Source organism: Lissotriton vulgaris, chromosome 8 (genome assembly GCF_964263255.1).
Source record: "Lissotriton vulgaris chromosome 8, aLisVul1.2, whole genome shotgun sequence".
NCBI classification, from domain to species: domain Eukaryota; kingdom Metazoa; phylum Chordata; class Amphibia; order Caudata; family Salamandridae; genus Lissotriton; species Lissotriton vulgaris.
Genome location: NC_141696.1, coordinates 1570333860 through 1570355159, shown reverse-complemented (window position 1 = coordinate 1570355159; position 21300 = coordinate 1570333860). Strand labels below are relative to the sequence as shown.

The window sequence follows — 21300 nt, the reverse complement described above, 5'->3', positions numbered from 1 at the left end:
TTATAAAAATAAACCGTGGGACAAGACAGGGTTGTCCGCTTTCTCCATTGCTTTTTACTTTCTTTATAGAGCCATTGGTAATTAAAATGCGAAATAATGCTGCTATTCAATCCCCTTTCTCTGGCATGGCAAAGCTGCAACTTTTTGCGGAAAATGTTATTTTATATTTGACGCCTGACAAAGATAATCTCGAAATGGTTTTAAGGGAATTTAGGATTTTTGAGTTAATTGGCGGCTATAAAATAAATTCTAACAAAACTGAAGTTCTTGCCCTCAATACAGATTTACATTTTTTTCCATCTTGTTTGAGGGCACAAGCCACTAGGTTAGATTCAATCAGATATCTTGGAATATCTGTGTCTAGCCAATACCAACAGCTATATAAATTGAATTATTTAAGAATGAACGAAAAAATTAAGAGACTTTTGGAACAATGGCTTTTACTCCCCCTATCGTCAGTGGGTAGAGTTTCATTAACTAAAATGTCCATACTTCTGTTGCTTATATTTCTTTTTATTAATGTCCCAATTAAGATAAACTTGTCTTTTTTTAAAGAAATAGAAACTTTGCTTAGAGAATTTGTCTGGGGAAAGAAAGTATCAAGAGTTAAACTGACTGTGGTGCAATTACCTACTGCACAAGGGGGCTTAGCTTTGCCTCATGTAAGAAGCTATTACGAGGCCGCATTTTTAGATTTAGTAGCTGGCTTGATGGGATCTAAATGTACTAGAGATAGCTTCTGTATTGATAAAATGACGCAAGAAATTGGTTCTCAAATCCGAGTGTTTTTTAAAAACTTCTCAAGAGAACCAGATACAAGATTTTAAAGGATTATTCCTTTAGACTTCAGTCTTTTTTTTCAAAGACGGGCTCCTCTGGTCTACAATATTTAAGATATGGGAGAATGTACTAGTCTTGGCCTCCAGTTTTGAGTAAGTCATATAAACAAATGGGAAGGTTGTGGCTATAGGAGTTAAGACATTTCATTATTCAAAATAGGGTGATCTCCGGCAAGAGGTGATGGCAAGGTCTGAGAGCCTTAGGAAACCCGCCTTTTTTGAATATCTACAAGTTGTTCATTATAAAAAAAAATACTAGTGGCATTTTTGATGTTCCAAACTAACTTGTGGTAGCTCTCTACGGGGCCAAAGTCTGTGGTGTTGGGAATTGGTACCGGTTTATTACATCACCAGGGTCAAGTACCCCTTGATAGAGAGCCATTTGGGTAACATAGTTTGCGAGGCACGATGTATTTTTTCCCCTAATGATTGGGAAGCCTTATGCCACTTAGGAAGCAAGTCCCTGCGAGCAGCGATTTTTAAAAGGATGGCCTTCCTATCATGTTGGCTCTCCTATTTACCTCCGGCAGCTTTGGAAAAAAGATTACCGCAAGTTGGAAATAAGTGCTTTTGCTGAGGCTGATGGGGAAGGCGGGTGGCACCATATGTTTTTTTGCTTTTCCACGGTTGAGGCTTTTTTGGGAGGCAATTTTTGTAGATATAGAACAGGCAATTGGGAAGAGGGTTCCGCTCGAGGCCGAGGCTGCTCTGTTGGGATTATGTAGAGATCGAATGATGTTAACAGAGGCCAAAAAAGTGTCTCTGTTTATTTCTTGTACTGTAGCCTGTTCTTTAATTCTTCAGAATTGGAAATCTAGTGATGTTCCCTCTCATTTGAATTGGTTTAATGAAATGAAAAGGACACGGAATGTTAAAGAAGCTCCGCAAGACGAGTGGGAGCCACTAGGACATTTGAAAAAAATTGGAAGTTTTTTAGTAATTTAGAAAAGCTAAAGGAGAGATAATTAACACTCCATATCGATGTTGAAGTTATAGCAGTTATAGTGATGAAAAGCACTAGCGCTTTCTTTGCTGTTGCACTTTAGAAGCACCAGCACTTCCCTTGCTGTTGCGCTTTATTACATGTTTTGCGCATTGCTATTTCTGGTTGGTGATGGTATTAGCTGCTACAGCCATATTTTTTTCTTAATTTTTATCATGGAAAGAAGAAGCTATCGTATTTTTGTATTAAATGGTTTTAATAACTGTTCTAATTATAATATGTATTCCATGTTACTTAATGTTCTGCTCAATAAAAAATTGTAAAAAAAAAAGCGCTGTAGCACCTTTGGGTAATGTTGTTGCTACATGAAGATGCATAAATCAATAAATACATAATTAGGGATGGAAGCTGTGGGGGTGTCAGTCACATGGGAGGGTGGTTCTTCTGGAAGTGGGAAAGAGTGGGTCACATGCCAGGCCAGCGCCAGCGCGCGTCAGGCAAGGGGTCCTAAAGGCGGGTCTGGCTGATGGCGACAGTAAAATGGCCGCCTCGCCCCTATGTAGAAGCGGAGCAGCCAGTCACAGGTTAGACCGGTGTCTGTGCAGAGAGAGACCTGTGTGGCTGCAGCAGAGGAAGGGCAGGCGGGGCTGGGGCAGATGCAAAGGATGCTGAGGCCTTCATATATCACGTTGATCAGATCTTAGATGCCAGTTGGCCTGGGGCAGTGTCAGTCAGAGGTCGGACTGGTGACTCTCAACATAAGGCGCAGTTTATCCATATAATTAATGACCTCCCACTGTCGGTGAAACGCCATTCGGGCTGGGACACAGTCAGTCACGCATCAGGCAGTTGACAGTGCCGTGACGGGTTTCTGTCAGTCACATCTTTTCCAAACACGCATGATCCTACGTGTCAGGTACGTGGACGACTAGTAGGAAGGAACTAGAGGGGTGAGGGCGGGCGGCCTGGACCCTGAAACAGACCCCGGTCACCCCGCCTCTGCGCCTTCACTTTCTTCAAACATACGACAAGCCAACCACATGGGAATAAATACAACCCTGAGGGCTTATTTACAACCCCCTTGCGCCACTTTTACGTCACATTTCCAACGTTAAAAGTGACGCATAAGTGGCACAAGGGGCTTGTAAATGTGCCCCCTGGTGCGCAGTCAAGGGCGCTGCGCCACTTACTGCGCGGTGACTGTTGGAGAGGAAACGCACCGCGCGGCACAGCAGAGTGGCACTCACCCTGGGTAGGAGGTCTGTCGGTCGGGTGTGCGCAGCAACAAGAGAGGAGACGGCGGCAATGACCCCGAGAGCTCAGAAACAAGCCTAGGCACAGACAAGCGGAGCGCTGCAGGTGTGAGCTCAGAGGGCGAGTGAAGGAGTTTGTTTAAGACCTTCCCTGTGAGTCAATCCGAAACTGGAAGCAAAAATCCTGCTCACAGGTAAATATTTTTGTTGCTAACAAAGAAAACTGGCCCCGCCGAGCTCCCCCGCCTTAGACACACAACAAATGCCCTCCCTCCAATGAAAGTAAAAAAAAAAAAAGCAATGGCAAAAGCAATAGGTCTGGCTATTTTCGACGTGAGAGTGATTCTTCACTGGTCGGCGAGTTCGTGTTCGCGTGACTATAACAGCGAGTTCCTGTTTGGGGGAGTGAGTAAGCGCATGGATGGATGAATGAGTGAGTGAGTGGATAATTGATGGGACCGCTCCATCTTTGCTGGCCGGCATGAAGGATGCATGCAGTACGACCTCGGAAGGTATCTCGCGAGAATTAAAATCATGTAAACGAAGACGAATAAAGAACAAATGCAGAGTGACCGCTGGCCGCAGAAAGAGGAAAGAGAAGGTAAACAGAGGCGCCTATAAATATATTGCATACCGAGAATCACATTCCAATGGCAGACATATACCATGTGCACTCATACCAAACTGCAACATGATGAGAGTCCTGAAAGCAAACCCAACTAGAAGCCCAGTGTGAAACAATCTGTGAGAAGCAGCCCATTCTGACTCCAGCCAGCTCCCTGCGTCTTCAGCAGCAGGCCCTCAGCTCTGACCGGCACGGGGCCCCAGAGAGAGGGGCCCCCCTTTCAGTAGTAAGTTAGGGAAGGGCACCGACTTGGCTGCCAGGTAGAAACAGACCTGGAAAACGGCGGAATACAGATCTGAAGCGAAAATAAGAGACTTTAAAGCTAGATGCGTACAAATATTCCAAAGTCAAAATTTGGAAGAAAAACACAGGGTCTGCAACCAAAAACGAACTTGGTGTAATTTACAAACGTCATTTTACGAGCTGCAAAAGTCTTAATGACTCCAAAGGTAGGAAAGTAACTGACTGGAAAAGGGGAAACTGCATCTGGAAAACTCTCCCTTTGTGAAACATGTCAGGTGTTCCAAGGGGCCACAGATGCGCCCTGCAATACCAGCCCTACCAGGAATATGTGCTTAAAATGTCTCTGGAACACCCGGAATTGCTGTACAGTGCGAAAAGTGTCTTCAAAATGACTGTCCTTAGACAGCCGAGTCGGATTCGTTACATTTTCAGGAACAAGGACAGCAGCTAATTGGCCGTAGCGTTGTTGCCGCAGAGGTCACCCCCAGGGGAGTCTGCGCGTGCGAAGGATGCATCGGTTGCCGGGGTGCCGCATGCTTTAGACCCGTGACTCACCCTTTGGTGATGGCGTTGTTTCCATGTGCATTTAAAGGAAGTAAATTGATAACAGTGAGTGACAGCCAGCACAAAGGACGGTCGTCGAAAGCTCTAGAAACACGCCAGAAATATATTTAGACTTAACGTATTGCTATGTTCTACTAATGTTATAGATTTTTAAAATAGTTTCCGTTAGTTTAGTGCCTGGAAGCAAACGTGTTTATCTAAGAATGCATAGTGCCGATATCGGCAACTCTACCGGGCTTAGCAGTAATTTATTGTTCTGCGATAAATAATCAGTCTACACCATTAGGGCATGTATGTGCGCCACATGTGCACCCATGCTTATTTCAGGGGTGCAACAGGGTGTCCTTTGCGATTCTCAAATTGTCAATCGCAAATTGAGAATACCTTCCCACTCATTCCTATAGGCCTCCTGGCCCATAGTAATGAATGGGAAATTATTCCTTAATTGCGATTCACAATTTACTAATCTCAATTAAGGAATTTTAAGAAATCGCAAAAAAAAATCGATTTTCTAAATACATACCAATTTGCAAATCTCAAATAACGATTTCTAAAAAATTGCTATTTGAGATTCGCAAATCTGGATGTTGATGCATATGGCCCTATATGTATATGTACACTTTTTTGTGTTTAAATTTATTAAATTAAGTGTATTTGTTATAATTAGTTAAAATATATATACAATTTATTTTTTGTTAATAATATTATTATTTAATTAATTTTATTTAAGTTATGTTATTTTTTAAAGTTGATTTTTTTACTTCTATATTTTTTACATCAATATTATTGTACTTACCTGTTTAAGTATAGTAAGTTGATATTTTTGTTATCAATATTTTTACATAAATAATTTTTTCATCGATATTTAAATATGGAACCATTCAATGTATCCATTCCTTTAGTAGTTCTAACATAAATTATTTGTATGTTCATGTGTCTCTTGAAGGTATATCTACCAACATTTATCAAACGCCTACACACAGGAATAATACTTTACATTTCAAAAATGTTCTTCCTCCATTTTTAAAGCAACATTTACCTGTATCCAATTCATTTGCATTAAAAGGATCACACCCAACCAAGAAGTCAGTACAGCAACCATACAAAAATACTGCATGCAATTGCAACAGCGTGGATACCATGAAAACATATTAGACACAGCCACACAACACGTTAACCTGCTGAAACGTGAAACTCTTTTACAACAATTCCCCAAAGACACTATGTCCAGAGAATAATTTATACTAAAGTTTTCTTCCTAAGCTGCAGAGATCAATCTCCGTGTCAATAGACCCTGAGGGCTATTACAAGCAGAACCCGAGTTCAAAGCCTTATTAATAGAAAAGCCCCATTATGCTTTTTCCAAGTTAAGACATTTAGAGAGAACTATTATCAACAAGGAAAATAACACAGGAACATGAACACAAAGGCATGTGCAAATGCCACGGTTCTGTGTCATCCATGTACGGGGAAGCAAATCAAACTACATCACACCTCAGATTGTAACTCAGATAAACTTACAAATGCCATCAAATGCCCTTGTAGTTTGATTTGATTGATTTGATTTATCTATTTCTAAAGCGCGCGAATGCCCGGAGGCGTCTTGGCGCTATGATATGTCCATAGTCCCGAACTGGTCTTAGGTTTTTGCAGTGAACAACCATGTTTTAATTTGCTTTCTGAACAAGGCCAAAGATGGGCTGTTTTTTATATCTAATGGAAGTTGATTCCATGTCCTTGCTGCGTGGACAAAGAAACTTCTTCCCCCCCAGTTCGCTCGTTTGAACTTAGGTATTGCTATCAGTTTTTGTTGGCCAGATCTTAGTAGTCTGGATGGTTCGTATTTCCTCAACTGCGTTTTTATGAAGAGAGGTCCTTTGCCCTGCAGGGCCTTATAGGTCAAACATAGTGATTTAAATTTGACTCTTTTGGCGACTGGAAGCCAATGAAGTGATGCTAATTTGTGGCTGACGGACTGAAACTTTGGTATGTCCAGGATCAGTCTTGCTGCAGCATTTTGCAGGCGCTGCATTTTACCTATGATTTTTATTCTGGCTCCTGCATACAGTGCATTTCCGTAGTCCAGGCGGGATAGGGCTAGCGCTGTGACTACCGTTTTGCGTGCATCTTGGGGCAAACATGGTAGTATTTTTTTTATCATTTTTAATATTAGCCAAAACGAAGATGCCAGTTTGTTTGCTTGGGCTTCGTATGCTAGCTTGGTGTCTATCATAAATCCCAAATTTTTCACTTTCTCAGAGGGGTCTGGACATGTTCCCAGCTTGTCAGGCCACCAGTCTGGGGACCAGATGTCTGCATTACCTCCCAAAAACATCACCTCACTCTTTTCTCCATTGAGCTTAAGGCAATTTTGTTGCATCCAATGACTAACTTTTAACATGCAGTGTTGGAATTTGTCGGCTGTTACCTTTGTGTCTTTATCTATGGATATGACGATTTGGGTATCGTCTGCGTACGAGATTGGCGTGAAGCCATTTTCCCTTATTACTTCTGCAAGGGGGGCCACGTACAAGTTAAAAAGCGTGGGCTTAATGATGAGCCCTGCGGGACACCACATGGTACCTCAAAGGAGTCTGATTTTGAGTTTCCTAGTTCCACTGTGAACTTTCTATCCTTCAGGTATGATTTGATGAGATTGCATGTAGATTCGCTTGCTCTAGCTTCTCTGATGCGTTTTATTAGAATCTCGTGGCTGACCGTGTCGAAGGCCGCCGAGAGATCCAACAATACCAAGGCGGCCTTCTCCCCGTTGTCCAGTACTTTCCTAAGCTCTTCAACTGCCGTGAGGAGAGCTGTCTCTGTGCCGTGCCCTTCACGGAATCCGAATTGGGAATGGTCAAGCCAATTATTGTCCAATAGATATCGTGATAGCTGTTTATTTAGTAGTTTCTCTAATACTTTTGCGGCAAAAGGGATCCTAGCTACGGGTCTATAGTTGCTAGGAACCTCACAATCCAAGTTGGGTTTCTTCAGGAGTAGTCTTCCATACATGGGGGAAACTGAGAGAAAAGTTTAGAACAGAATTGCAGAACGTAAGTGCATGATATGTACACATAACCACAATTCTAACCTAGAGGTTCACTGGTTAGATCACAAACATAACATATCCTAACTATGCTACACCCTGATTGATGTTAACTCCTACAGTAATGTTCAAACAATATTAGCACCAAGAGAAACGTTTTGCATTAAATATCTCGACAGTCTTTAGCCAACTGGGCTGATCTGCTGTCTTTAATGTAACATGTCAAGCCATCATGTGTACTCTTATTTTATCTCGAGATATGCAGTGTTGTGTTCTACCCAAGCTGCATTGCAGGTTGTTTTAGGTATATGTGTTGATACCACACTTGATATACAAAGGCATTCCAGTTTTTTTCTATCAAGGGTCTTTATGATTCTGTATGTCAGCTGTGATTAATAGGGTTTACAAAGCACTGACTGGCTGGACACCCAAGGCAACTGGCAGGCTTTTGTAGTTTACTTTTTGAGATCATGCATATAAGTACATTTATAATTTCAGATGAACGGTGTTCATTCAGTTTTATTTACAATTTGTATAAAGTCCGAGCAATCTCTATTTTGTAATATGCTCAGTTCTTTGGATCATGTATACATGGCCTAAACATCAGTCGACTATACATTTTCTAATGTCCTTTGTCTTATGGATAAAAACATAGGGGACACATGTACCCTGAACTTGTACCGGTATCATTTAAAATTTCGATTTAAAATGAGGCCGTCTGGTCTATCTTCTATGTCTATATTTTTTCACGTCACTCATGTTCAGACGTTTTAATTAAGGCGATCACTTTTCACTAGCGGGTAACAGTAACCAGACGTTACGTAACCTTGGATGGGCTTATTCCAACCAGCCCATGTGAGCGTTTATTACGAGGGTATATGGGACTTTGAGGCATTTTTTTCACTGATGGGATGACGTGTGTCTCACCCTAAGCACGCCTGAACTGCATCTTATACTTTTCCACTTTAAATTCCCAAGCATGTCTGTCATTGTCAAAGTCCTTTAAAAAGGGATTTGTTGATCGCCTTTCACTTACAGTGGGCACACTTGATTACATCTCTACTTGTCTGATTAAAAAAATTGGATATTAGTTTCTTTCGCTGATGTTTTCCTCTTGTTATTATTATCTATATCCTTATTCTATGGTATTCTGCCTCTTATCTATATATTTATCTACTTGAATTCAAATGCAATTCATGAGTATTGTAATATCATGGATATATATTGTTTTTCAGTTACCCCTGATGAAGGGCAACTACACCCAAAATGCATTGCGTTTCACTTATCAATTCTCTGATTCAACAATAGCTACATTCCTTGGGTATATCTCCATAATTAGATCATCATTATTGCTTTGGTATACATTCAATGAATAAATTGATATGTTATTTACAAAATGTGATATATTGAAGTCAATTTGGCAGATAAAATACTGTTAATAATGTAGAAACTTAATTCAATGTACCATGCGAGCTTTGATGGTGGGAGCACTCTTTGTCTAGATAGCCTCTAGTTTACTGGACTTTTGCATTGTGTTTGCAGGAACGCCTCCTTATGGCGCAGTGCTTTACAACGTGACGCATCTCCTAGATGCGTCACGTTGTAAATAGGGTGCATTGTTTGCGCCGCAGTTGCGTCAAATAAAGTGATGCAATTGCGGCGCAAAGAGGCGCAACGGCCTCATAAATCTGCCCCTACATTTTTTCAAAGTCAAATACTTTTTTGCACACTTTTTTTGAAACATCGCCACAGGTTAGTACAAAAATAAAGAAAAATACAATGTTCAAACATAGATTTATATACAGAACTTCACACTGCAAACATTCAAGACCATAAAACACTTCCCATACACTCAACGGAAGAATACTTCACTCATACTAATAATAATAATAATAATAATAAAGGGATTTATAAAGCGCCTGGTGATGCCATCACGGCGTGTCCCCGCGCTACGGAGAGAGAAAGATACAGATAGCCTGCAAGGATCCAGCGATCAGCCAGGAGGATTAGTTATTATACAGGTGGGTCTTAAGGAGTTTTCTGAACTTCATTTCAGATCCTTCTAGCCTTAAGCTGATTGGGAGTGTGTTCCAGTTGCTGGCTGCCAGCAGTCTGAAAGAGCGTCCACCCATTTTTGCTTTTTTGACAAGGGGAATTGTAAGTAGCCCTGCTCCGACTGAGCGTAATGCTCTGGTAGGTTCATAGATCTGAACCAGGTCAGAGAGATAGGATGGAGCTTTATTCCAAACAATCCTGTGGCAGATTAAGAGTGCTTTGTACAGCACTCTTTCTAACTGGAAGCCGGTGTAGCAATGCCAGGGCTGGTCTGGATGCTGCTCTTTTGGGGAGTCTCAACACTAACCGAGCAGCAGTATTCTGGAGGACTTGCATTCGTCCTAGGTTTTTTTCCAATGTGCGGTTGAGGGTTTTCAGTATCCCAAAACATTTTCCCACTAAGCGATTCACATGGCCCTCATAGGACAGATTGGGATCAACCCATATTCCCAAGTTCTTTGAAGTTGGATGCAGCTGTGTCGGGGGCTTGGGACAGAGAGATCAGCAGTTGAGTATCCACTTATTTTTATTGCACAACCAGCCTTAACTGTTTCAAACCATACATTTGTTTGTGAATAACAACAAAAAAAGGGTCTACGCGTTTCGAACCCTATCAGTCAATGGGTTCTCTCAGGACCAACAGCAACTATAAAAAAGAAAAGAAGAAGAAAACAACAGCATGATTTTGCCACTTCGAGCCACCAAACTCAAAAGCACAGTCCTTGAAAGCTCCAAGAGTATCTGCATCTTACCTGTTTAATAGATCCAACAGTGATCAATAAAGTTTTGAACCTACACATTGAGACAAGAAAAAAATACAACGAATCATGAATAAATGAAAATGCGCTGTCAGTGGTATTGAGACTCTTGTGGCCTCAAACACAGGACATTAGTCTTACCGATTGCGGCATAGTGACATGGAAGAACCAGGCGATGAAAATTCATGTATGACGGACTCAAAATGTCTAAATGAAAGAAGAGAATGGGTTGAAAAGGAATAATCCTTAAGTTGTTATAATGTCCAATGCTGGCGGGCGCATGCATACCTGATGTCATAGGGAGGATCTTAATCCACGCTTCAAACCGAAGATGCAGTCGGCACCGTGCTAGGAAAGCAAACAGTCCTGGAATGATATATATCACCATGCCCAAAAATTGGGACTCTGCTCTTCTCTCATTCATTGCTAAATGGAGATGTACTTCTGGGTCAGCAAAGTGGTTGTGCCCTTCTTGCGGAATCACTAAGGAAACGGTGGGGATGCCCGTTTCTTCTGCCTGGCATACATGAACGGAAGGAGAAAATGGTTAAATCCAGTTTGCTGGCATTTAGGTGTCAGGAAATATAAAGAGGCTCTTTTGCACAGTGTAGTTCTTGCTGTCTTGGGGTACCTGCTCCTGATGTGGAGGATAAGGCAAAAGATGAGTTCCCAGCTACCTGGCCCAGGAACGTTTGAGGCAATGAGTTCCTATTGACCATTCCTCTTTTAAAAATATAGCACCTTCCTTGGATAAGACCAATATATAATTATTAATTATATATGCATTGACTATGTGTGATGGTATGTTGAAATGAAACTCAAGCAGGTTTTATAATGAAACAGGCTATATATATTCTTTTTATGAATATATTTTACTCTCATCAGAATTTATCACAGATGGTTTTACTTGTACTTTTATGGCTGAGAGCCGAAATAAAGATTTAAAACAGTATTGCCACTTTTATAGCACTTTCCTATCTCTTGCGACACCCAAAGTGCAGACATGGCATAAACATGACTATGTTTTATTTTCTTAATGCTTTGAACCCATTCATAACATCACTCACTATTTAAACATAAAATTAATGAAAAAGTTATATATTCTGTCAACAAGTTTTAGTAATGATTCGAATTAATGCCCCAGCCTTCTAAAGGCTACGTACTTCCCCAATCCCAGGTAATTACAGCCTGAAGCAGTCTGTTGTTGGTGCTGTATACCCTGTTCTATTGTGAAGGTAATGTGGCCTTTTCCTTCCACTGGGCCCGTTTTCGGGTTGATCAGATGCGCTCTTGGTCCTCATACCTGGATGGATCCCCGAGTTTGCACCACCCCAGGGTAGCTGGATGTACCCCCGAGTTTGCACCTCCCCAGGGTAGCTGGATGTACCCCCGACTTTGCACCTCCCCAGGGTAGCTGGATGGATCCCTGAGTTTCCTCCTCCCCAGGGTAGCTGGATGGATCCCTGAGTTTGCACCTCCCCAGGGTAGCTGAATGGATCCCTGAGTTTCCTCCTCCCCAGGGTAGCTGGATGGAACCCTGAGTTTGCACCTCCCCATGGTAGCAGGATGGATCCCTGAGTCTCCTCCTCCCCAGGGTAGCTGGATGCATCCCTGAGTTTGCACCTCACCAGGGTAGCTGGATGGATCCCTGAGATTCCACCTCCCCAGGGTAGCTGGATGGATCCCTGAGTTTGCACCACCTAAGAGTAGCTGGATGGATCCCTGAGTTTGCACCTCCCCGGGGTAGCTGGATGGATCCCTGAGTTTGCACCACCCCAGGGTAGCTGGATGGACCCGTGAGTTTGCACCTCCCTAGGGTAGCTGGATGGATCCGTGAGCTTGCACCACCCCTGGGTAGCTGGATGGACCCCTGAGTTTGCACCTCCCCATAGTAGCTGGATGGATCCCTGAGACTCCACCTCCCATGGGTAGCTGGATGGATCCCTGAGTCTCCACCTCCCCAGGGTAGCTGGATGGACCCCTGAATTCGCACCTCGCCAGGGTAACTGGATGGATCCCTGAGTTTGCACCACCCCAGGGTAGCTGGATGGATCCCTGAGTCTCCACCTCCCCAGCGTAGCTGGATGAATCCCCGAGCTCGCACCGCCCCATGGTAGCTGGATGGATCCCTGAGTTTGCACCACCCCAGGACAGCTGGATGGATCCCTGAGTTTGCACCTCCACGTAGTAGATGGATGGATCCCTGAGTCTCCACCTCCCCAGGGTAGCTGGATGGATCCCTGAGTTTGCACCTCACCTGGGTAGCTGGAAGGATCCCTGAGTCTCCACCTCCCCAGGGTAGCCTGATGGATCCCTGAGTTTGCACCTCCCCATGGTAGCTATATGGATCCCCGAGTCTCCACCTCCCCAGGGTAGCTGGATGGATCCCTGAGTTTGCACCACCCCAGGGTAGCTGGATGGATCCTTGAGTTTGCACCTCCCCGGGGTACCTGGATGGATCCCTAAGTTTGCAACACCCCAGGGTAGCTGGATGGAACCCTGAGTTTGCACCTCCCCAGGGTAGCTGGATGGACCCCTGAGTTTGCACCTCCCCAGGGTAGCTGGATGGACCCCTGAGTTTGCACCTCCCCAGGTTAGCTGGATGGATCCCTGAGTTTGCACCTTACTAGGGTAGCTGGATAGATCCCTGAGTCTCCACCTCCCCAGGGTAGCTGGATGGATACCTGAGTGCGCATCTCCCCATTGTAGCTGGATGAATCCCTGAGTCTCCACCTCCCCAGGGTAGCTGGATAGACCCCTGAGTTTCGCACCTCCCCATGGTAGCTGGATGAATCCCTGAGTCTCCACCTCCCCAGGGTAGATGAGCAGACCCCTGAGTTTGCAGCTCGCCAGGGTAGCTGGATGGATCCCTGAGTTTGCACCTCCCTCGTTAGCTGGATGGATCCCTGAATTCCCTTCTCCCCAGGGTAGCTGGATGGACCCCTGAGTTTCCTCCTCCCCAGGGTAGCTGGATGGATCCCTGAGTTTCCTCCTCCCTAGGGTAGCTGGATGGACCACCGATTTTCCTCCTCCCCAGGGTAGCTGGATGGATCCCTGAGTTTGTACCTCACCAGGGTAGTTGGATGGATTCCTGAGTCTCCACCTCCCCAGGGTAGCTGGATGGATCCCTGAGTTTGCACCTCCCCATGGTAGCTGGATAGATCCCTGAGTTTGCACCACCCAGATTAGCTGGATGGATCCCTGAGTTTGCACCTCCCCATGGTAGATGGATCCCTGAGTCTCCACCTCCCCAGGATAGCTGGATGGATCCATGAGTTTGCACTTCACCAGGGTAGCTGGATGGATCCCTGAGTCTCCACCTCACCAGGATAGCTGGATGGATCCCTGAGTTTGCACCACCCCAGGGTAGCTGGATGGATCCCTGAGTTTCCACCTCATCAGGGTAGCTGGATGGATCCCTAAGTCTCCACCTCCCCAGGGTAGCTGGATGGATCCCTGAGTTTGCACCACCCCAGGGTAGCTGGGTGAATCCCTGAGTTTGCACCTCGCCAGGGTAGCTGGGTGAATCCCTGAGTTTGCACCTCGCCAGGGTAGCTGGATGGATCCCTGAGTTTGCACCTCCCCAAGTTAGCTGGATAGATCCCTGAGTTTGCACCTCACCAGGGTAGCTGGATGGATCCCTGAGTCTCCACCTCCCCAGGGTAGCTGGATAGATCCCTGAGTTTGCACCTCCCCATGGTAGCTGGATGGATCCCTGAGTTTTCACCTTCCCATGGTAGCTGGATGGATCCCTGAGTCTCCACCTCCCCAGGGTAGCTGGATAGATCCCTGAGTTTGCACCTCCCCAGGGTAGCTGGATGGATCCCTGAGTTTTCACCTTCCCATGGTAGCTGGATGGATCCCTGAGTCTCCACCTCCCCAGGGTAGCTGGATGGATCCCTGAGTTTGCACCTCCCCAGGGTAGCTAGACTGATCCCTGAATTTCCTCAATCCCAGGGTAGCTGGATGGATCCCTGAGTTTCCTCCTCCCCAGGGTAGCTGGATGGACCCCCGAGTTTGCACCTCCCCAGGGTAGATGGATGGATCCCTGAGTTTCCTCCTCCCTAGGGTAGCTGGATGGACCAGCGATTTTCCTCCTCCCCAGGGTAGCTGGATGGATCCCTGAGTTTGTACCTCACCAGGGTAGTTGGATGGATCCCTGAGTCTCCACCTCCCCAGGCTAGCTGGATGGATCCCTGAGTTTGCACCTCCCCATGGTAGCTGGATAGATCCCTGAGTTTGCACCACCCAGATTAGCTGGATGGATCCCTGAGTTTGCACCTCCCCATGGTAGATGGATCCCTGAGTCTCCACCTCCCCAGGATAGCTGGATGGACCCATGAGTTTGCACTTCACCAGGGTAGCTGGATGGATCCCTGAGTCTCCACCTCACCAGGATAGCTGGATGGATCCCTGAGTTTGCACCACCCCAGGGTAGCTGGATGGATCCCGGAGTTTGCACCTCATCAGGGTAGCTGGATGGATCCCTAAGTCTCCACCTCCCCAGGGTAGCTGGATGGATCCCTGAGTTTGCACCACCCCAGGGTAGCTGGGTGAATCCCTGAGTTTGCACCTCGCCAGGGTAGCTGGATGGATCCCTGAGTTTGCACCTCCCCAAGTTAGCTGGATAGATCCCTGAGTTTGCACCTCACCAGGGTAGCTGGATGGATCCCTGAGTCTCCACCTCCCCAGGGTAGCTGGATAGATCCCTGAGTTTGCACCTCCCCATGGTAGCTGGATGGATCCCTGAGTTTTCACCTTCCCATGGTAGCTGGATGGATCCCTGAGTCTCCACCTCCCCAGGGTAGCTGGATAGATCCCTGAGTTTGCACCTCCCCAGGGTAGCTGGATGGATCCCTGAGTTTTCACCTTCCCATGGTAGCTGGATGGATCCCTGAGTCTCCACCTCCCCAGGGTAGCTGGATGGATCCCTGAGTTTGCACCTCCCCAGGGTAGCTAGACTGATCCCTGAATTTCCTCAACCCCAGGGTAGCTGGATGGATCCCTGAGTTTCCTCCTCCCCAGGGTAGCTGGATGGACCCCCGAGTTTGCACCTCCCCAGGGTAGATGGATGGATCCCTGAGTTTCCTCCTCCCCAGGGTAGCTAGATGGACCCCCGAGTTTGCACCTCCCCAGGGTACCCACTTCAGGTCTTTGCCCTTTCTTACCCTGTATTCTATGAGGTTTGAACAGTAAATCCTCTGAGCACCATACAGAGTGCAAGTATTGGCTGGTGCAGCCGTATCCTTCCTCACACGTCTCTCCTACATCCATGAGTAGGTGCACCTACACGCTGGTTTATGACTCAGTTTAAGCCATATCCACACTTTGAAACATTTCAAACATAGGCCGGGCTGTACTCACTCCCTTCCGTCCTTCAATTAGAATCTAATTTTATTTTATTAAACTTTTCTTGCTATACAGTATTCATTGCATCATGGTTGTAAGCATACTTTGTGCAGTTACAATAAACCTGATGTCTGCATTCACATATCTTATTCGGTAAGAAACATATTTTATATGGCTGCAGTGTGGGGGCTAACTTCCAGAAAAACAAGCATTTGCAATGCAATCGGTCTCACCTTTGGGACCTTATATGTATTTAGCTGTGGAGCACATTAGCCTGGGGGCTGAAACATCTACTGTTCTTTAACATGGAGGGAAATTAAGCACCAACGTGTGTGACATGCCAGGAATGGGAACACATGGAGAGAAATATTGCCTTTCAACGGGAAATGGTATAGTCCAAATCTCTTTTGCTAATATAAAATTAGGATCTTCGGTGGTAATATAACTGAAAATACAAGATTTGAAAAAAATATTATTGCATAGGGTGCTCCTGGAAGACAATTTCTATGGACTGGAACCTAGAGAATTCTAAAGTAATTCTGGTATTTTACTGACCTCTGCTGGTCGTTTTCTATTAAGACATTTAAATAGAGGCAGTTGAACAGAAAAAATAGTCCCTAAGCGGAAGCAGACAAGTCCTAGTGCTGATCTCCCTAGCCCACAAAGTACATACATCTATAAGTATATAATAAATTTATACAAGAGGTCTTGAATGCTCGACCTAAAAAGGACAAAAGCCTATTACAGACATAATAGTGGAAAATAGAGTTTACGTTATCTAGTCCAAGATACTTGAGGCTGTTTTCCATTTTAAACTCGTTGCCTCAGTGCACCTCTGTAGCCTTCTTCCTGCTCATCCTAACCATGCTTTCAAGTTATATTCATCTATGACATGTAATGCCTCATTTCCATGCTTAGCACATGAAGCGAAAAAGTTCAGTAGCTTGCTCAGCAACAATAGCTTACAATTCTTTTCCTACCTGAATGCTTTTTCTTGCATTTAAATCTCATGAACCTACATAGAAGCCATGTACATAACTGAGTCTTGTCTCTGCCTGTGCATCTTATGCTCATTTGGGGTATCGCCTGTCTCTGTGATTCACATATATATTTTTATTTTTAACACAGTTGATTTCGAATTGGCATGTAGGTAGAATTTTTTTAACACCCTCTAATCACCTGACAGACAAAGATAGGATTGAAGACCCTTACAAGTTGATATGCCACTCAGAAGTTCAGATATTCTTGTAATACTCCTTTTCTTACACCTAGAGAGGGGTGCACTCCTAACCTAACATGCATCCTGAGTTTCATTATTGCAAAGGAGTACAGTGTGGTACTTCACTTTTATTACATCATTACAAGTATGCTGTATTTTCTTTGGCATTAACCTTTATGATATTGAAGGCGCACGCCCATGCTAACAAGAATACTACTGCACCCTTTACTACGATAAAGGAACAACTGGATGGAAAGTTAAGAAGAGGGGGTGGCTCAGAGAAGGGCGCCCCAGGAGGAGGAGAACGGCGAGGGAATGAAAAGTAGGCAGAAGCAATGATTCAGTGGTTGAGAAAGAGGGGAAAAGGAAGTGATACATATGTAATATGAGGACAAGAAGGGCTGGGCTATACAGAGGTGGATGAGGGGGAGAGGATAACCTGTGGCGAGAGTGGCGAGGGTCAGAGAATGTCCGGAAGGGCAGAGAGTGAGGAGAAAAGGACATAAGAGCTGAGTGAAGAATGAGTGGACGACTGCAGTCTGTGGGGATGAGGTCATAGGAGTGGCTCAGGGCGCTGGAGGTAAACTGCCTCCTAAAAACGACTCCTGTCCATGTTTGAAATATGCACCTTTCACAGCAGGAAACCACTTTATCAAATTCCGAGAAGAACTAACAGCATAACTCAAGAAGAAAGCAACAGCATTTAAATAGTTTTTTACGTTTTTATTTCACATTTTGCGCAGCCTAAAATACATATAAAATTTTACATGACTTCATTCTCCAGTGAGTGCATTCTCAAGAAAAGTAGCCCATCTGAACCGCTTTCAAGGCCCATGTATGATTTTCTGTTGTTGTGTCAGGTTTATTCAATTTAATCTACCTGAGAAGGATAAGAGGCTGAGGTCTCTTAGCCCAAGAAAACAATGGGATGACCCTGTGTCCCTCAGAACATGGGTATATATTAAGGAAAGAAAAATGGTTCTGTCGGGTATGCGTAGCTCATTTCTTGTACAGTTATATCAATTATCTTATTTCTTATATAAAATCCTCACATGTAAGATCAAAACCAATTTAATCATAAGGAACACAAAAAAACAGTTTTGATGGGTAAACAGTTGTTTTATATAAATTGCATAATTTATCTGTTACCTATACTTACATAAAGAGCCGCCAACAAGGGTGAAGTTTCAGAGTGAACAGTGATCAAGTGACATATTGTGCTCAGTGATACAATTGAGTGTGTAATATATACAGTGTGATTAGGATATGTACAAGGGAAGGGGAGGCCAGACCTAGGGCAATGACTCTGTTGCTAATCCAAGTTTAATTTCTCGCGCAGAGCCTTGAACTTGACCTGGTGGTAGCGTTGATGTTTCAACCCAATATAAGCACTATTGAGTGGTCATTGCGGGTCTTCATCAGGACAGAAAGGGGAAGGATGACAGCCTGTAAATTTAGACAGAACGTGCGTTAGGCGTCTTGCAGTGAGTGTGTTCCAAATACAAGCCAAGCATGTTTGGCTATGACTCACCTACTGAAATCAGAGTGAATCCGGGGTGGTTGAGAAAGGGGGCTCAGGTCTGCATTCTCATGGCCTCATTACCTTTGTCTAAGGGTAACTAAATAGGTACGTGCCCTGGGACGTGTACCTTTGCAAGTGAAACTCTGTGTCTCCCCCTATTCCAAATTAGGTCCCCCAGCATTCTGTCTAGCCGATGAAACACCTGCTGCAGAATGGGGATTGGCAAATGTTCAAAGTAATGAAGCAGTCTCTGTAGCATTACCATCTTTGATCACGAGTCCCGTCGCCATGTCGTTAGTAGAAGCCATCTCAAAAATGTAATTTGAGGCCGTACTGCTGAGATCAGGCTGCCTTCAAGGTGATCGCTAGAGGTGTGGCATATGTTGATACCTAAATAACAAAAGGTGTGAGCTGCCCATCGAATATGGTGGGTATCCACGATGACTGTTTGAGGTGGACATTCAGGGTGAATCAGCAACAAACACGTCTTCACCCAGTTGGCAGCTAGAGCCAGGGTCGCCATGAAAGTCAAGAAGTCTCTTATGTCAGTTACTCCATATCATATCCCTCTCATATATATGAGGACGTCATCCAAATAAAGGGAAACCGCATGTGTTTCACTCCCCAGAGGGATACTCAAAGCCTGACCTGATTGGCAAAGTCACTGTGCAAGAGGTTCCGTCAAGAATTTAACGAGAATGCTCTCTCTTGCTATCTTTCTCTTCAAGTTCATGTAGAGACATAGCAACAAAACAGAACTCTAGCCACAATAATGACAATACAGAGCTAGGCTAATCTCTATTGAAATAACCTACCCTACTTTCTATAAACTTACAGGCTTTACTCAGACACTGACTTAAAGTTGTTGTAATTTCAGTTCATGCACAAATGGATGTTTGCACGCGGATTGGAATTCAGAGGTGTGCACCAATTACCACACTCTGCAAATCTCTCCCAACACATTTCACCAGAAAGTAATCTGAGGACGTGTATCAGGGGAAAATGTTAAGATCTAAATGCAAAGCATGCAGTAATTGGCGTGGTGAACACCAAGTGCGGCTAGTTAAGCACCAGGATGTCATAGGGACCTCATTGCACTTTATAAGTAACAAGTCAGTTCCACCCATATCTTGTTGTGCATTTGCTGTCAAAAGCACTTCAACACCTCATCAGGGATAACAACCACTATATCAATGCAAACCATGTTCCCTCTTCTATCCCTCTGCTATCCTTCTCAACCCAAATAACTAACTAACATCCACTACTCAAATTACTCTCATATTTCACTACACTAATTCAACACTAATCCTTTATGGGTCCTGGAGTAGCGTGCTACTCACCAAAAAAGCACTTTGACCCCTCGTCAGGGGTAGAAAGCGATATATAAATGCAATTACAATACAAAACAATATATTTAGTGGACGCCCTCAGGCACTAAACTCCGGGCGGTGGCGATCTAAGAAGAAATCGAGCAGACATTATGGGATGAGGCGTTTGCCTCATGTTAATGGATCCTTGTCACATGAGAGAGAGCTCCGGTGCCCGGCACCTGAACGATGGTTAGACGGAGAGATCCAGCTGTATAAAGTCTGGACATGTCGTTTATGTGTAACGGGAGGCAAACCTATGCCTCCTAACTCAAACGTCTCCATGATCAGTTTTTCTGAATGTGTTCTAAGATCGATGTAGAATTTGTTTTTACTTATGCATGGAGTGAGTGTTACTCCCCCGGGATGGTGTTTGTGCAGAGGGAGTACACCAGCACTTCCCTTGTGTTGGCATTGCACGCCCGCTGTCTCGCCTCTACAAACTAGCGCAGTTTGGCACTAAAACGCTTATAAAACTGTATTCTGTTCTCAAACTAAGCACAGGTTGGTTGGCAGCAGCATAAAACAATATTGTGAATAATAAATTTCCAGTGCAAAAGAATTGCACAATGATTTTGTGCAGGACCTATTTCAGTGTTAGAGTACCAAAGTGGTGCCATGTTGTCTGCCTGGGGTCTCGTGTGTGCCGCATTCAAGGTGATCCCTTTCTCTACATGGGCCAGGGTATTGCAACAGTTAGCATAAACATTCACAAACAAACAAAATGGAGAATAAGGCCGTTCTTCTTAAGGGAACTTTGGAGAAATATGTTGCCTGCAGGATTTAAAAATAATGAGTTGGCAATTAATGAGCTGTGGGATTCAGAAGAGAAATAGAAGTTTGGTCGCTGTCCTGAAATAACAGGGTGGAAACATGTTCTAAACTTCCTTGCATTGAAATCTGTTGACGTTTCTTTTCATTTGTTGAATCACTTATCCCCCTTTTCAATAACACCCGCACTGTGCCCATTCCCGGAACCCTACCATACTTGTGTACCTGCATTACTACAGACAGCCAACACTCATTGTATTTTGTGGTGGTTGTTGGCCGTAGTTTTATTACTCATTACAAACATCATATTTGCACAACTCCCCTGGACGCCTTCTTGGGCCGGGGTCATAAATCATATAGTACATGATCACAACATTGGTTATCACTCAGTGTCATTTGGACATCATAAATCATGGGTCATAAATCATCGGGTATCAATATTCGTTTTGCCGCAATCGTCCATTATTCTGTCGTCATAAATCACTCTACCTGGGCATCATAAATCTTAGGTCATAAATCATTCTGTCACAAATCTGTCATAATTTTGTCGTTATAAATCATTCTGCATGGGCATCATAAATCATCAGCCTTTTCCCGGAGTTAGGCCCCAACTCGCTACCTTGCTAATCTCCTTTGTGCCTTGCCATCTGGCGGGGGTTGGGCCGCGAGTGCCGTCTCCGTTTGCTACCCCGATGTTTGTCAGGTGTAGTCACGGTGCCGTGTGGCATCCCAGAGTGAGTGGCCGT

General features: G+C 44.4%; 1 protein-coding gene across 5 annotated transcripts in view; it reads right to left on the bottom strand.

Annotated features, from left to right (window-relative positions):
- Positions 1–4463, bottom strand: part of LOC147700442 (uncharacterized) — a 450712-nt gene extending 446249 nt beyond the window's left edge. Inside the window, exon 1 of one of the 5 annotated variants that reach the window (XM_086933560.1) lies at positions 4223–4463. The gene's annotated coding sequence lies outside the window, so the exon portion shown is untranslated. Of the gene's footprint in view, positions 1–3025; positions 3320–4222 lie in introns of those variants that run through there. The other 4 variants (XM_086933561.1, XM_086933559.1, XM_086933558.1 and 1 more) reach the window with 4 other exon arrangements.
- Between the last annotated feature and the right edge of the window lie 16837 nt (positions 4464–21300).